General features: G+C 39.1%; 1 protein-coding gene across 2 annotated transcripts in view; it reads left to right on the forward strand.

The window, feature by feature from the left end:
- Positions 1–18,364, forward strand: part of LOC101897111 (ecdysone receptor) — a 188,050-nt gene that overhangs the window by 98,328 nt on the left and 71,358 nt on the right. The window contains exon 1 of one of the 2 annotated variants that reach the window (XM_059128820.1): positions 12,256–12,670. The exons of the other annotated variant lie outside the window; for it this stretch is intronic. The gene's annotated coding sequence lies outside the window, so the exon portion shown is untranslated. Of the gene's footprint in view, positions 1–12,255; positions 12,671–18,364 lie in introns of those variants that run through there. 2 annotated transcript variants of the gene reach the window in all.

An 18,364-nucleotide genomic window follows, 5' to 3' on the forward strand; every position in this document is an offset into this window, starting at 1 on the left:
AAACAACAGCTTCGGCAAATACACATTTATTTGCTTCTCGCAATGCATTAGCAAAGGGCAATGGAGGGGATGGGGTGGTGGGTGAGGGAACCATTCCGAGGTGTGGACACATATCGATGCACCACTCAAATTCTCCAAGTACTGGTACACTTTATTTTTTTTCCTTCGTTTTTCCTCTTCTTCCTCTTTTTCGTTTGTTTTTATTCTACTGTTCTACTGAATATTTGTTTATATGTACTTTGTGTACGAGTCTCTGTATATGTGTATGTGTGTGTGTGTGTCTGTGTGAGCGTGCATGTTTTTCGTTGCTGAACACAACAATTTAATACTTTGTATTTATTTATACTCTGAGACATGCAGCCAGTCAGCCGACTGTCATCCTTCCACATTTACACAGCCGGTCATTTCGGCATTCGGTGGTTAGACTGTCGGTTAGTCAGCCGGCCGGCCAGACAGGCAGCCAGTGAGTCTCTTCGGCAGAGAGGGTATTGCATACAAACTAACAGCAGTGTGATATCATACAACGCAGCCACCATCAAACCCCACAGAAAATACAGACACAATTCCGAACAAATGGTAAGAGGTGGTCATAGGGGGGCCTTATACAGTTCTATATAGGGTTGCCAAGTAGCCGAGAGCATCAAATATTAGCTGATAGAGAAGTTCTGGGTTTTCTTAAGTCATAGAAGAGTTTAAGGTTTTCTATGACTCATTGGAAGAGCTGCAAGTCTTCTAAGGCTCATAGGGGGGCTGTAGGTCTTCTACGGCTTAGATAGCAGAGGAGCTGCGAGTCTTCTAAGGCTCATAGAGGGACTGCAGGTCTTCTACGGCTTAGATAGCAGAGGAGCTGCGAGTCTTCTATGGCTCATATATGAGCTGCAGGTCTTCTATGGTTCATAGAAGAGCTGTAGGTCTTCTACGGCTCATAGATTAGCTGTAGGTCTTCTATGGCTCATAGATGAGCTGCAGGTCTTCTATGTCTCATAGATTAGCTGCAGGTCTTCTAAGACTCAGTAGAAGAGCTCAAGTGGTCTTCTATGGTTCCTAAAAGATCTCAAGGTCTTCTATGGCTCATAGAAGAGCTCAAGTGGAGTATCGCATTTAACATTCTATGGGCCATAGAAGAGCTCAAGAAGTCTTATATGGCCCATAGAAGAGCTCAAGTGGTCTTCTATGACCCATAGAAGAGCTCAAGTGATCTTCTTTGGCCCATAGAAGAGCTCAATTGGTCTTCGATGGCCCATAGAAGAGTTCAAGTGGTCTTCTATGGCCCATAGAAGAGCTCAAGGTATTCTATGGCCCATAGAAGAGTTCAAGTGGTCTTCTATGGCCCATAGCAGAGCTCAAGTGGTCTTCTATGGCCCATAGCAGAGCTCAAGTGGTCTTCTATGGCCCATAGAAGAGCTCAAGAGGTCTTCTATGGCCCATAGAAGAGCTCAAGTGGTCTTCTATGGCCCATAGAAGAGCTCAAGTGGTCTTCTATGGCCCATAGAAGAGCTCAAGTGGTCTTCTATGGCCCCCAGAAGAGCTCAAGTGGTCTTCTATGGCCCATAGAAGAGCTCAAGAGGTCTTCTATGGCCCATAGAAGAGTTCAAGTGGTCTTCTATGGCCCATAGAAGAGCTCAAGTGGGCTTCTATGGCCCATAGAAGAGCTCAAGTGGTCTTCTATGGCCCATAGAAGAGCTCAAGAGGTCTTCTATGGCCCATAGAAGAGTTCAAGTGGTCTTCTATGGCCCATAGAAGAGCTCAAGTGGTCTTCTATGGCCCATAGAAGAGCGCAAGTGGTCTTCGATGGCCCATAGAAGAGCTCAAGTGGTCTTCGATGGCCCATAGAAGAGCTCAAGAGGTCTTCTATGGCCCATAGAAAAGTTCAAGTGGTCTTCTATGGCCCATAGAAGAGCTCAAGGTATTCTATGGCCCATAGAAGAGCTCAAGTGGGCTTCTATGGCCCATAGAAGAGCTCAAGTGGTCTTCTATGGCCCATAGAAGAGCTCAAGTGGTCTTCTATGGCCCCTAGAAGAGCTCAAGTGGTCTTCTATGGCCCATAGAAGAGTTCAAGTGGTCTTCTATGGCCCATAGAAGAGCTCAAGGTATTCTATGGCCCATAGAAGAGCTCAAGTGGTCTTCTATGGCCCATAGCAGAGCTCAAGTGGTCTTCTATGGCCCATAGCAGAGCTCAAGTGGTCTTCTATGGCCCATAGTAGAGCTCAAGTGGGCTTCTATGGCCCATAGAAGAGCTCAAGTGGTCTTCTATGGCCCATAGAAGAGCTCAAGTGGTCTATGGTCTCAAGTGGTCTATGACCCATAGAAGAGCTCAAGTGGTCTTCTATGGCCCATAGAAGAGTTCAAGTGGTCTTCTATGGCCCATAGAAGAGCTCAAGGTATTCTATGGCCCATAGAAGAGCTCAAGTGGTCTTCTATGGCCCATAGCAGAGCTCAAGTGGTCTTCTATGGCCCATAGCAGAGCTCAAGTGGTCTTCTATGGCCCATAGCAGAGCTCAAGTGGTCTTCTATGGTCCATAGTAGAGCTCAAGTGGGCTTCTATGGCCCATAGAAGAGCTCAAGTGGTCTTCTATGGCCCATAGAAGAGCTCAAGTGGTCTTCTATGGCCCCTAGAAGAGCTCAAGTGGGCTTCTATGGCCCATAGAAGAGCTCAAGTGGTCTTCTATGACCCATAGAAGAGCTCAAGTGGTCTTCTATGGCCCATAGCAGAGCTCAAGTGGTCTTCTATGGCCCATAGAAGAGCTCAAGTGGGCTTCTATGGCCCATAGAAGAGCTCAAGTGGTCTTCTATGGCCCATAGGAGAGCTCAAGTGGTCTTCTATGGCCCATAGAAGAGCTCAAGTGGTCTATGGTCTCAAGTGGTCTATGACCCATAGAAGAGCTCAAGTGGTCGTCTATGGCCCATAGAAGAGCTCAAGTGGTCTTCTATGGCCTTAATCCAATTTTTTTTCATTTTCATTATCATAAACCAGCTTGGCAACCCTGCTATCTAATATCGTATATAGCAATGTATCTGTATGTGTGTGTGTGTGTTCTTTTCTGTTCACATATTTCTCTTGACTTTGACTCATCTGGTATTTGATAGTTGGTTGAATGTTAAATGCGATACTCCGTCAGAATGTTGTGGTTTGGCAATGCACCTTCATTATGCTTTCACCCCACATGTTCTCGGTCGAGAGCATTATGCTCTCACAGAGTTGTTGGTTTGCTATACTGCTCGCTCTCAGAACATTGTCAAACAGTTCTGTGGGGCTCTCACAAAGAAAAAAGCCGGTTTGAGTATCTATGAGAGTGCAGTCGTCGGTGGGTCGTTTGTGGAGCTTTCCGTGTGCTTTTGTGTGCGTGCCTGAATGTATCGGGCAGTTGCGTTTATGTATGTGTTATATGCACACCAACACATCCATGCATAGTTGAATGTATGTGCATATAGGCGTCTATGTGTTTTCATACACTTGAACTTGCTTCTCATCTAAGCGCACTTTGAATGACAATGAAGTTTTTCATCTTCGTCGTGTCTTCTTCGTCTTTCGAACGATAGATGTAGTTGTTGGGTATATTTTCATATCATGTTCGTCATCTTTCCTTCATCGCCCTCACCCTCTCATGCATCTCCTATGGCAGCCCCCAAAAATCGCTCGTTATTATCATTTCAAGTCATCATCGTTTTGTGATCTTAATTCTTGCTTTGAGATTGTCAAAGTATCGCCAGCCTGCCTGAATGGCCGGCAATAAATGCAATTGTCAATTTATTTCCATTTTAATTTTTTTTTATTTCGTCTCTGACAGCTTTTTTGTTACGGCAAAATAAATTGTGACTGGTTTTCGTTTTCCATTGTTAATCAATTAGGTGTTGCAGTTTTTTTCTTCTTCTTCTTCTCGTATCCACAATTTTGTCTGGCAATTTCGAGAGTCGGCCAGTGGCAAGAACAAAAAGAAAGTCTTTCTTAGAAAGAGCTTTAGAGGGAAAAAAATCGACAATAACCCAGCATAACTTTTAGGGGGAGAAACAAAACAAAACAAAACATTAACAATAACAGTGGTGGGAGAATTCTTACTCTACTGACCTTCACTCAATGTCAGTAGAACAATATAAAGTACTATTTAGAAATCTTCGTACACTGAACACACAAATTTCAAGATAGCCTTTCCTCTCTGCCGAATATTCCCTTTCGAAATTTAAAACAATATTGTACGGTAGTAAAAAATTCGCACAATATTTTTTATTTGACCCTTGGACGCCAAGTGTAAATCCGACAATCCAGAATGCCAAGGCCTTCAGTTTTTTTTATAGAAAATTTAGTTGAGTACTCCCTAGAGTACTTTTTGTAAACTTTTGGTACGAATTTCAAAAATAAACTAGAATATCTACCACAAACTCACAGCCTATTTTAGATTCCCTAGATCCGCTCATACAATCTCAACCGTACCAAATATATAACCAGTTTGCACTTTCCATACTTTTCTAAAATTCCACCAAAAGTCCCACCTTACAGGGTGAGATAAAAAAACTGCAACCAAGTCAAAGGCCATAATTTTTACATTTTTTTTTAATTTTATTGAATGGGTACAAGAAATGTCGGAACTAGATTCAAATTTTAGAAAAACTTTAGATTTCTTCAAATTGGTCATCTTTGGCACGAATTATGGCTTTCAAACGACCAATGAAACCCTCACACGTTGCCCGAATGTTGCTCTGTGGTATTTTTGCCCATTCCCGACAAATCGCTTGCTTGAGGTGATCGACACTTTGGTAATTTTTAGTGCCAACCTTGCTTCCCAAAATACCCCAGACCCAATAGTCCAACGGATTGGTATCCGGAGATTTTGGTGGCCATTGTGCGCTGGAAATGAAGCGAGGAACCTCATTTTGTAACCATTCTTGGTTGGCGCGAGCTGAGTGCGATGATGCTGAGTCCAGTTGAAATATCCAAGGTCTGCGGCCTAAGGCTTTAATACACCCTCCAGAATATTTTTTGCGATAATATTCGGCATTTATTCTGATGCCACGATCGATTAATACGAGCGCAGAGTGACCATCGGCTGTTATGGCGGCCCACACCATCACCATGGCCGGCGCTTGAGTTCTGGTGGCCCACCGAGGGTCCACATTTTCAGCTGACCTCTTTGGCAAGTAAACATGAGCGGATCATTTTTGTTTATTTAAAAACTGCTGGACAACGAATGTTTTCTCATCGGAGAAAAATAAAATTCGACAGTTCACCACTTTTGGCCAAGCGAAGCAACTCTTTAGCTCTTTTGAATCTATTTTCTTTCTGTTAAGGTGTCAACTCTTGCACCGACCCCGAGCTCATTTTTTCAATAGTTGCCGAATGGAATATTGCGATATATTCAGCTCACGAGCCATTTTTCGGCCACTGCGACGCGGGTCTCGATCAAGTCGCTTCTTTACTTTTCGAACCATTTCTGCTGATGTTGCTGTATTTTCTTCCGTCCACTTCCTTGACGTCGGGCTACGCTACCCAGTATCGCGGTAACGAGCGATGGTACGAAACACAAAAGATCTATTCACATTTAAATGCTGGATGGAGTGCTCCAACGATATCCACTTGTGGTTTTCCAGCCAAATATAAAGAAATCACACTATCACGCTTGAATTCCATCCATCCGAATAACTTTTTTTCTGGAAAATCCTCACCGAAATGCTTTTGTACGCTTGTAAACAATATAATGAGCCGTCACTTGAATAGTTTTAGCAGCTGTCGGACGAGTGGCTTAGAAATTACAGCCGTCTGAAGTTGTTTGCAGTTTTTTTTTTTTTTTTTTTTTTTTGATATCACCCTGTATAGCCCTTACTGATTGCTCCGGGTGGTAATATCGTACCATTCTGTACCTTTTATACCCATAGAGCACGAATTACCAGATATCCCTACATCTCAGAACGGATCTTCTTACGAAATTTTAATTTCAAGCTTTTACCGAACCCTTGTCATTATTGTTTTCTTTTGTACTTTTCTAGGCAGAACTTCTTCTAAAGGTGATCTGTAAATATTGTACCTCCTTTTTTACTGAAACCATTCTACAGAGCTTTTATAGGACCGGCAATACTTTACTAGCATTCTACAGGATGAATTCGTTTTACAGGACTTCAATGTTCAATGATAACAATGATTTAGGTCTCATGGATGCAAAAGTAGAATCCATGTCGGTTTCGTAGAAAGGAACTATTTTAAAGGCCCTCCATAATTGAAGGGCTTCAGTAGTTCTTCTTTAGAACAGTGAACAATGTTTTAGGTCTTCTGGAAACAAAAGGCGAACCCTATTCGGTTTCGTACAACAGAATTCGTTTAAAGGCCCTCCATAAATGAAGGGCTTCAGTAGTTCTTCTTTAGAACAGTGAACAATGTTTTAGGTCTTCTGGATGCAAAACACGAACCCATATCGGTTTCGTAGAAAGGAATTCGTTAAAGGCCCTCCATAATTGAAGGGCTTTAGTAGTTCTTCTTTAGAAAGAATTTCTACCTTCGGACTTCTTTAAAAGCAAAATTTCAGCAATCTCTCCCCTGAAAGGAAAATTCTGCCACCACTTCTTTAATATGTACCCATCAAGTTTTTCATCTTTTTGTCGAAATAGAGAAATTTCATTCTCAATTGTTGCTGGGTTACTCATCCACCAAAACCTCCAGCCAACCAACTCACTCTGCGACGCTTGCAACATGCCTTGCAACTCGATTCAATTTCATTAATTTTCCCCGGTTTGTGTGTTAGTGTGTGTGAAAATTGTTCCCTTGACACTATGATATCAATTTTCATTTTGGATCTGCTCTCTACAATCATGCAATCCAACCATCCTACCCAGCAATCCAATTATGCCCCTATACATTTGTCTGTGTGTGTGTGGAAATGTATCTCTTTCTGTGTGTATGTGTGTGTGTGTACTTTTATAGCTCCATTTGCACTTGCATTCTCGGAATATTTCGTTTTCGAATGGGCCATAAAATGACGACGGCAGCGACGTCAAATGCTCGGTGTCCCGGCTGTTTTTTTTTTCATTAACAGAGAGGGAGAGTGGCAGATTCGTTTGCTCCACACATGCACGGACCTTGTACTCTTTTTTGTTTCTGTTCTGTATAGCGAACGCCGCATAAACCCCAATCTGAATTACCTCAACACCAACAACAACCAACCAACAAACAAAGCAAGTCGTGTCGAACAACGACACGATACTAGAAATGCTAAAAATGCATCGGCATTTTCATTCATCGGCATACATCGTATCGTGACTCTGACTGCATACCTTGTCTGTCACTCCTCAGTCAGGAGAGCTTAATGAACAACAACAACAGAACACAAATGAAAAAAATCTGTATCTGTTAGATAAAAAAACGATGTACACATCATGGGCAATGTCACGACAACATTTCATTCTCACCGGTAAATTGTCTATTGCCACTCTCTCTCGCTCTCTCGGGGTAACACCATCATTTCTCCCTTTGGCCATAACAATAACAATGAAAAACAATGAGAGAGAGAGTATCTACCTAGGAAAGATAGTGAGATACCCACAGAAGGTAAACATGTTTCAGTCACAACGACAACAACAACAACAGCAAGCCATTCGTTGTCACCGTCATCGTATTTAGGTTTTTTTTCTCGCAGTGTTTGTTGTTGTTTTGCCAGAGTGTTCTTCTTTAGGTTGTCGCATCTCTGTCGTCGTCGTCGTGTTGTATATGTGGGTTAGTCATGCTAAACAGTTGCTGCCGCCGTCGCAGCAACGCATAGAGTAAACACAACGGCGAACAAGTACCCAAACATGTCTGAGAGTGGTGGAGATACATCAACAAAGTAATACTGACCAACCAACCGTTCCATCCCCAACGTCCCTAAGCGACCCAACGACCCGACCGTTCATTTTAACAGGGTAGGCACATCCACCGTTCATGTGTCGTCTGGTTTGGTTTGTAACAAAACCCGAAACAACGCACTCACACATTAGCCGCCCCATGCACAGGCACAGTGGTAGTGTATGGCCAGCAGCTCATCGCCTCCCTGCACCACCCAGAAAATAATAAAAACAATGTTTGTTAGCGAGAGAGAGGGAGGGGGTCAGAGAGTACTTTACATGTGAGTGTGTGCAAGTGGGAACCTTGAGAGCCAACCAGCCAGCCAAAGCAAGAGCAAATGCAGGGAATTTCCAATTGAATCCAGTTCTGGCGTTTTTTCCTTCTTCAGATAAAATGTGCAAGTATAGTTGCAGAGAAGAGGCAAAAAAGTCGCATCCGACCGAATGTTTACAAAGTGTAAAGATGGATATCCACTCTCTTTAGATAAGGCAGTGGTGTCAACTTGGCGGTTTAATTGATGTTTTTTAGAAATTATTTCTAAATTTATTTTCAGAAGTGAAACATAAGCGTTTTGAAATGAAGTGGATAGGTGCCGATTTGAGAACGGTTTATGTAGTACTTGAAACCAACAAAATGGCAAAAATATTGTTACAAGAAAAAGTAATATATGGTGAAATGAAAAAACTGCAACCAACTTCAGACTGCTGTCATTTCTAAGCCACTCGTCGGACAGTTATTAAAATTATTTCAGTGACAACTCATTATATTGTTTACAAGCGTACAAAAGCATTTTGGTGAGAATTTTCCAGAAAAAAAGTTGTTCGTGATGGAATTCAAGCGTGATAGTGTGATTTCTTTATATTTGGCTGGAAAACCAAAAGTGGCTATCGTTAGAGCACTCCAGCATTTAAATGTGAATAAATCTTTTGTGTCTCGTTCCATCGCTCGGTAGCGTAACCCGACGTCAAGGAAGTGGACGGGAGAAAACAGCAATGGCAGAAATGGTTCGAAAAGTAAAGAAGAGACTTGATTGAAACTCGCGTCGCAGTGACAGACAAATGGCTCGTGAGCTCAACATATTGCAATATTCCATTCGGCAACTATTGAAAAATGAGCTCGAGGTAAAGCCATTGAAATTCCAAAAAGTGCAAAAACTTACACCGCCACAGAAAAAATAGACTCAAAAGAGCTAAAGAGTTGTTTCACTTGGCCGAAAATGCTGAACTGCCGAATTTGGTTTTCTCCGATGAGAAAACATTCGTTGTCCAGCAGTTTGTAAACAAAAAATATGATCCGCTCGAGTTTACTTGCCAAAGAGGTCAACGGTTGGCCACCAGAACTCAAGCGCCGGCCATGGTGATGTTGTGGGTGTGGGCCGCCATAAAAGCCGACGGTAGCTCTCCGCTCGTTTTAATGCCGACATTATTCCGAAAATATTCTGGAGGGTGTATTAAATCCAATCCGGATATCAATCCGTTGGACTATTGTGTCTGGAGTATTTTGGAAAACAAGGTTCGCACTAAAAAATACCAAAGTGTCAATCACCTCAAGCAGGCGCCTCGCCGGAAATGGGTCAAACTACCGCAGAGCAACATTCGGTCAGCGTGGGCCGGTTTTATTGGCTGTTTTGGCTTTCATAAATAAATATTTAAAAAATATAAAAGTCATGGCTTTGACTTTGTTTGCAGTTTTTTATCCCACCCTGTACTTCAACACTTCGAGCCATGCTTTATATTGCACAGAAATTTAGCACTGATACCTGTATTTTTTTTAATTTTATCAATACATAACTTAAAATGTGTAATATGTCTCGAAACTGATTTTGTTGATGTGACACTATTTGGTTAAAAGTGCCATACGATTGCATAAAACTATCTTTTATATTTCTACCAGGCTCCATATAAGTATTTATTTGCTAGAAATTTGTTTGAAAATGGTACCCATTTTAAATTTTCTTAAAATTTAATTCGAGCCAATGTGTTAAAAACGGCTGAAAATCACGACGATTTCAACTGATTATTCTTTTCTATGTTTAAATTTTGTATGTAATTATAAAATGTAGACTTATTTCTGAAAGAATCCATTTAAAAAATACAATTTTACTACAATTCAAAAAATCTTCGAAATTGTCATAAAAACGCCAAATTGGCCACATTGTTATGAGTATCTGTGAGTGGGTTCTCAATGAATGTTGTTTACCCAAGTCATACGCACGTCGCCACAATGCATGTGTGCGTGACAAATCCCACAGATACTCCAACACACAGGGAGAGAGAGTGAGAGAAAGAGCGCACTCAGTGTCGATGACGACTACAACGACGACGACTCGGTTATTGAATGCAATTTCGCTGAGAGGGAGAGATGAATGATTGAGGGCCCCACAAACAGTTGTTGTCGTTGTTGCTGTATCTGTGTGGTGCTCTGTTTTGGCTGCTTGACTGGCCGTCGTGTATGGTCGTCGTCGTCGCCGCCGACAACGAAGCGAGTTCATGACTCTGGCAATGACTGGCAATCATTGATTTAGTATTTGTTTGGACATCGTTGTTAGCGGAGGATTTTTGAAAAATTCAGAACACAGTGTCTGTGTCGTCGCCGTTGTCTCAGCGTGTACGAAGCGAACGTAAAAAAAAACAAAAAGAAAAAAATACAAATAAATAAAAAAAACACACCGAATTTGTTGCGGTTCGTTTTGACCGTGTTTTTGTTTCGTTTTATTTGAATATTTTCGATTATTGTTGGAATAACGCCGGAGTAACGCGTTCGCCGTGTTGTTCTTGTTCTTTTTTCAAAATTTTTTTGTTAAGCATAATTATGTGTCTGCATTTTTTTGAAAATAAAATTCTAAACAACAAGAAGAAGTGATTGAGAATAATGTGAGTGTCGAATTGAAATTAAGAATTCAAATCAAACATAAAGAAAGAAGAAGTTAAAATAGAAAGAAAGAAAAAAATAAGTGAAGAATTAGAATTGAAGAAAAGCAAAGAAAACAACAACAACACAAATGATCACACGTTTTATTTTTGTGGAGGCATGAAATGAATACAACAACTTTGTAGCAGACTGTTGTCCGTCTGTCTCGGTCTCTACGTCTTCTCGGCGGAGACGTGCAGTGAAAACCAAGTGAATTTGTTTTTCGTGGATAATTTTGTGCTGCGTTTCCAATATCAGCAAGCAAACACACACACACACAAACGCACGCACACATAATGCAATAAAATCGAAAAAACAACAACAACAACTGCAACAAGCCAAGAAAGAAAGAAAGCAAACAAAACAATTCAGTTTTTAATTTTCTTATTCTTCTTATTTCCGATCGAAAAAATCTAAAAAAATCCACAGCAAAAAAACAAAAAAAGAGAAAAGATCACCAACAACTGCAACGGAAAAAGAAAGGCAATTTTGGAATTAAAGAACGTGCACTTTTTCATGTTTAGACGTGTGTGTGTCTGTCATCAAATCTCAAAGCGAAAAGAAGTGGAAAATAAATATTGAAAATTGTAAAGAAAAAATACAAAATTTTAAATTTCAAAATAAAACCAAAAAGTGATTGAAAATCCCCAGCTCCTCAAAAAAAAAAAAAAAACAAAAAACCTGTGGAGAGAACCATTTGCCACTCTCATTTTCCTCCTCCTTCATACTCTTCGTCGCCGTTCCATCCAAATTGGATAATAAAACTATCTTCGTGCTACTTTAAAATCCGTAAAGTAAATAAACAAAACTTGGTACCTATCAACTAATCCTCCTAATCACTGGTATTAGAGGGAGAGGAGAGCACCAAGAGGGCGAGAGAGAGAGAGAAATCTTGTTTGACTTTCTTTGTTCATCGAGAAAAAAACAAGGTTCTAGCTATTTTCCATGCAAAAGAAACTCCTTTCCAAATTCAAATGAGAATGACTCTCTCTCACAACTATCTGAGAGAGTAGTGTTTGTGTGTGTCTGAGAGCCGCAAGGGAATATTTGCAATGCCAACGAAGAAAAACAAAAACAACAAATATCACAACTTCTTCGTCTGGCTGCTGGCTGGTGATAATTTTATGCGTCTGCCACTGAAATAAAAATATTTCGGTCTTGTTGTTGTTGCTACTCACGTCCTTCGTTCGTAAGAAATTTCTTGAACACACACACATTCGCCCAGACAGACACAGTCAAGGTCTGTTTTTGGGATTTATGCGGATTATTGTCACTAATGGTAGAACCCAAACAACAATGATGTCGATTTACGGTCTCACAAAAACACAAAAATTGACACAAATTATTTCGAATTTATTGGAGAACATAAAAATTAAATAAAAAAATTCTTATTTGTGTTAAAGTGGAAATTACGAAAAAAAAAACAAAAATTGAAATTAAGTGCAAAACAAAATATAAAAATTAAAAAAATATTCCAAAAAAAAAAAAAAAGGAAAATAATCACCACAACATTTATCCCATCATCATTAAAAAAGAGAACCAATCTCCCTCTAACCCCCCTGGAATTCATTGTTAATATTTGTTGAAACCTGTTGAATATAAAATTATAAAAAAAATAATATGACCTGTTTGAATTTTTATTGAAAAAATATAATTGTGATATATTGTATAAAGCAACCAAGAAATACAACAACAATAAAATTATTATTAACAACAACTTCAAACCTCCTCATCCAACTCACACAAAAAACAAAATCGAATTCGAATTGAATTGATTCAAAAAACCTCATCTTCAGCCAACCTCAAATGTAAAAACAAAAAAATACAAAACCTCAACTCTCACCTCAAATGGATTAACAATTTTTAGCTGTCCTGTTTCCAGCAACACCAAAAACTATTGGGATTATATACTATATACAAAAAATAATAAACGAAATTATTTTTTTTAAACAAAAGGTAAATTTTGGAAAATTGATTTTTTTTAATTACTTTAAGGAACTCTGAATGAAAACCAAGCAATACAAACACAAATTTTGAGAGGAACATAAAAATTAAAAAAAAAATAAATAAATAAATAATAAAAAAATCGAAAAGACGTATTTAATAATAATTGAATAATAATAAAAATAATATAAATTGTCAATTCGTTTAGTAAAAACTCTTGGCTTTTCGTTTTTCAATTTTTTTTATTTTTTTTTTTTTTAATTTTTTTGGGAATTTTTCCCATAGTTCAGATATTAACAATATAAGTATCATTTCAATACACTGAACATAATCGACTTGTCCGGGTTCAAAGGCCTCTATCTCTGGATCCAAGAATATCCTAGCATATCATAGCATATCCTAGCATTTTTGGAAAGTTATAGTGTCAACTATAATTTGGCATAAATGTGGGGGCTTGCCATAAATGGGGCCATTTTTTGACTTTTGGGGAGTTTAAAAAGATTCGGGGTTCAAATAGTCAATAAATTTTACACAACTACGGAACTGTTTTAAATAACCCGTGTAGCCACTTGTTGGATAGGAATTTCATTAACTTAATCCCATTACTCTTGTTCTAAAAAAAACAACATTTGTTTGTTAGAAAAAAAGAAAAAAAATGGTAATGTTTACAAGGGAGTAAGGCACCTACCTTCGGAAAGAGCCACCAATCCTCAGTTTTTTGTCATAGGAGTTACCATTTTAAAAATAACTCCTGTTGGGAATATCCCAATCTAAAAACAAGGTAACTGATGAGGATTGATGGCTCTTTCCGAAACCTAGGTATTCCCTGCCTTACCGCCTGGAAAACATTACCATCTTTTTCCACCAATAAACAAACGTTGTTTTTATAAATACAATAATAATGGGATTAAGCCTGACTATTTTCCAACAACAAAATACTACGGTATTCCGAACAAACATGCCAACACCGTTCTATTTTCTTTAGCTTTCTGATGATATATTGGAGGTCCGGGACTAAGCCGGGCCCAAGACACAAGAAAAAATATTTTCCCGGTATCAGAGCTCAAATTCCTAAAATTTGAAGACAATTAAAAAAAAAAAAAACATTTCAAAAAAAAAAAAAAATGAGAGAGTTTTTTCTAAACTAGAGTTGTTCCTTTTTGCGAAAAATCGGGAAAAATCTGTTTTATGCATTAACCTGAGCCGTCGCTTATGGTTGGGCTCGATTTTGGTACCTAAAAAAACCCACCTGCCACCCTCTGAGAATTGCTACCATCATGGCACCACTTTCGTAATACTTTGAGGTTGATCTCGGTCTTCTAAGGCCTTCTTCTTCTAGCAAGCGTCCGAACTCCGCTATTCATTTCGAGGTCTTAGAGTGGTGTCTCAGTCCCTTTTTTATAACCTCTATAATATAGGGTGAGCTGCCATTTCTAAGCCATTCATTGGACAGCTGTTAAAATTATTCCAGTGACAGCTCATCATATTGTTTACAAGTGTACAAAAGCATTGTGGTGAGAATTTTCCAGAAAAAAAGTTATTCGCGATGGAATTCAAGCAGGATAGTGTGATTTATTTATATTTGGCTGGAAAACCACAAGTGGCTTTCGTTAGAGCACTCAAGCATTTAAATGTGAATAAATTTTTTGTGTCTCGTACCATCGCTCGTTACCGTGATACTGGTACCATAGCCCGACATCAAGGAAGTAGAGGGAAGAAAACAGCAACATCAGCAGAAATGGTTCGAAAAGTAAAGAAGCGACTTGATCGAAACCCGCGTCGCAGTGACAGAAAAATGGCTTGTGAGCTGGACATATCGCAACATTCCGCAATATTCGGCAAATATTAAGAAATGAGCTCGGGGTAAAGTCATTGAAATTCCGAAAAGTGCAAGAACTTACACCGCAACAGAAAGAAAAAAGACTCAGAAAGAAAATAGAACAGAGCTAAAGAGTTGCATCGTTCGCCGATTCGTTGTCCAGCAGTTTGTAAACAAACAAAATGATCTGCTCGTGCTTACTTGCCAAAGAGGTCAGCTGAAAGTGTGCACCTTCGGTTGGCGGTTGGCCACCATAACTCAAGCGCCGGCCATGTGCCGCCATAACATCTGATGGTCACTCTCCGTTTGTATTAATCGACAGTGGCATCAGAATAAATGCCGAATATTATCGCGAAAATATTCTGAAGGGTGTATTAAAGCCTTGAGCACCTACACATTTTGGCCGCAAACCTTGGACATTCCAACAGGTCCACCATAGCACTCAGCAAGCGCCGCCCTAGAATTGTTACAATATGAGGTTCCACGCTTTATTTCTAGCCCACAATGGCCACCAAAATCTCCGGATACCAATCCGTTGGACTTATGTGTCTGGAGTATTTTGGAAAGCAGGGTTAGCACTAAAAATTACTAAAGTGTCGATCACCTCAAGCAAGCGCTTCGCCGGGAATAGGCCAATACCGCAGAGCCACATTCGGGCAGCATGTGACGCTTCCATTGGCTGTTTGAAGGCCATAATTCGTGTCAAAGGTGACTAATTCGAACAAATCTAAACTTATTCTAAAATTTGATGCTATTTCCGACATTTTTTGCTTTCATTCAATAAAATTTTAAACAAAAATGTAAAAATTATGGCGTTTGACTTTGTTGCAGTTATTTTTATCTCACCCTGTTTGCCAAAGAATCTTTGTTCGAAAATCTCGAAAGAAAAATATTTTTCCTGGCCCTCTTTTATAGTCATATTTTTTTAATGAACCTTCTTAGAAATCGTCCCATTTTTTTTCGGATCTCGGAAAAACTCGTTGACTCACTCTTGTAAACTTAAATGGAGTATGAAATTTAATTATTCATAATCTCCGATACATTAACTTATACCTCACAACTCGCCTCAATAACATTTTGCTTCCTAATAAGACATTATCCACATAATACCCTCTAAAGAACTTATTTTCCCGCAAAATATTGCTCATCCAAAAAAAAAAAAAACATAAATTGATGATAAATCCAAGAAAACCCAAACTCCAAATATTAATTGATTTTTATGTTGCCACTTCACACCTTGAAAAATAAACTTCCCATTTTTCTTCTGCAAAGTTCTGGAGAAATTTGTGTGACTACAACGCATAAATCAAATAAAATGCACTTTTATCAATTTGCATTGGACTTATTGCCTCGAAACGCCCGGCAAACATAAATTCGTAAATATTTACCCAGAAATATCTGCAACAAAACAACGACAACAACAACAAGGATCTTCAGTTTTTAAGGTCTAAAGGATGACAAAGAGCTGAACCCAACACCTTACCACTCCCAAAAAATTTGGGATTTTGCGAAATAACAAATGCGAAATTTTGTAAGGCATATGTTAAGCCCTGTTTTAACCTTACTTCCCCCCGCCCCTCTCAAAAATTCCTGGCCCAAAACTTCAGCCTACTTTTTTAGTATCAACCAAAAAAAAGACAGATTTTTCATGCTAATTTATTGTGGATTCCCCCATTTTGGTTGGGTTGGCGGGGCTCAATGTCAAAAAAATTGACACCTCATATACAATACAATCATGCAAACACACATACTCAGAAATACACACACACACACGGTCACATTCACACGGCGATGCAAACAATCAAACATACATTCGCCCATTAAAATGTGCATGCAGGTGACAATGACCTCTCTCATACTACTGAGACCGACCAACCCGCCGACCGACCGCCTGACTGACTGGCTACTCTCCTCTGATGTTGTATTTTGCTTAGTTAGCCTGTCGCTGCTGCTATTTTTATTGTTTTCGTTGTTGTAGTTTTTGTAGAGATTGTTGATTCGATTCGTGGTCGGCGGCTCAGGTAATTTGAAAATGCGATTTGTCATCATTTAAAGGCAGCAAATCTACGCTGGATGGATGGTGGTTCACACAGAAAGCTTTGAGTGATGAAATCGAGTCGCGAGAGGGGGAGAGAGAAACATAGAGGAAAATTGGAAATATTAGAAGAAGTGTGAAACAAAATTTTTGTTGAAAATCCCACGACAGCAAGACAAAATTGCTGCATTTTTTTAAAATATTGAATTTTAGAAGGTACCGACGATATATGAGCATTTCCTGTGTGATGATTTTGACTACCCTTAGGACCTGAAATACCAAATTACAACTATTTTAGTGGGAGAATACGTCTAATGCTCTTAAAATACTACAAATTCGAAGGTACCTTTCTATGGGGGGTCATAACAAAACGTGGACTGCTGGACAACGAATGTTTTCTCATCGGAGAAAACCAAATTCGGCAGTACACCACTTTCGGCTAAGCGAAGCGACTCTTTAGCTCTTTTGAGTCTATTTTCTTTCTGTTGCGGTGTAAGTTCTTGCACTTTTTGGAATTTCAATGGCTTTACCCCGAGCTCATTTTTTAATATATGCCGAATGGTCTATTGCGATATGTTCAGCTCACGGGCCATTTTTCGGCCACTGCGACGCGGGCTTCGATCAAGTCGCCTCTTTACTTTTTGAACCATTTCTGCTGATGTTTCGGTTTTTTCTTGTCCACTTCCTTGACGTCGGGCTATGCTACCAGTCTCACGGTAACGGGATTTAAGATTTATTCAAATTTAAATGCTGGAGTGCTCTAACGATAGTCACTTGTTGTTTTCCAGCCAAATATAAAGAAATCACACTATACGCCTGCATTCTATCACGAATAACTTTTTTTCTGGAAAATTCTCATCAAAATGCTTTTGTACGCTTGTAAACAATATAATGAGCTGTCACTGGAATAATTTTAACAGCTGTCGGACGAGTGGCTTAGAAATGTCAGCAGTCTGAAATTGGTTGTAGTTTTTCCATCTCACCCTGTATATCTAAACAAAAAAATGAAAACAACACCCGAACCATGCACACCAGCACCACAAAATTCAAGTTAAACAAATTCAAAGAAAATACGAAAGGGGGCAAAATGGCGTCCAAAGAGCAAAATTATATTCATCGCAAAAAAAAACATGCCACTGATTCCATCCGTCCAGAGACACAGTTGAATGACTTTTTTAAAATTTATTTATTTATTTATTTATTTTTTTTTGTGAAGACTCTTTATTTTTCTTTTTAGCAGAAAAAAAATTATGAACCGCTTAAAGCTAGGGAAGGTATATAATACATAAATTTTGGAAGCCATGAAATATAAAGTTTTAATGCAGCTACAAATGCCTTGAGGACCCAACATACTTTGGCGCCCAAATGAATTATTTCCTGCAAGCTCTTTTTATCCCCTTTTCCAATATGTAGTCTGGAGGACTAGCCTCAAACATTCTTGTCCAGTGAGAAGTCACACTTATATGGGGGAACTATAGGATAACATGCATTTCCAAGATGTCAGTCCTAATATCTCAAAAAATTGGTTATACTTTCGCGCCTTGATTTTTTTTTTAATTAAAATTTTCGTGCAGACTGGCCTTTGGGTCCATCTTCTTGGAGTCCCACAATTTGTAGAAGATTTTTTAAAAATTATTTCAAAATAAATTCTTTCCTTAATGACCGGCCACATTTCCAAGATTTTTTTGTGGTTCTGCCAGACATTTTTCAAATTGCCCACAAAATTAAAAAATATATATTTAATGGGACATAAATGATTTCGTTTCACTTGTTGATTCTCTTATTGTTTTATTTTATTTTTTTAATGACTTTTTTTTGGTTTTTTAATGAGCCACTGCTTCTGCTTTTTCTC

The sequence above is a fragment of the Musca domestica genome, unplaced genomic scaffold (genome assembly GCF_030504385.1).
Source record: "Musca domestica strain aabys unplaced genomic scaffold, Musca_domestica.polishedcontigs.V.1.1 58, whole genome shotgun sequence".
NCBI classification, from domain to species: domain Eukaryota; kingdom Metazoa; phylum Arthropoda; class Insecta; order Diptera; family Muscidae; genus Musca; species Musca domestica.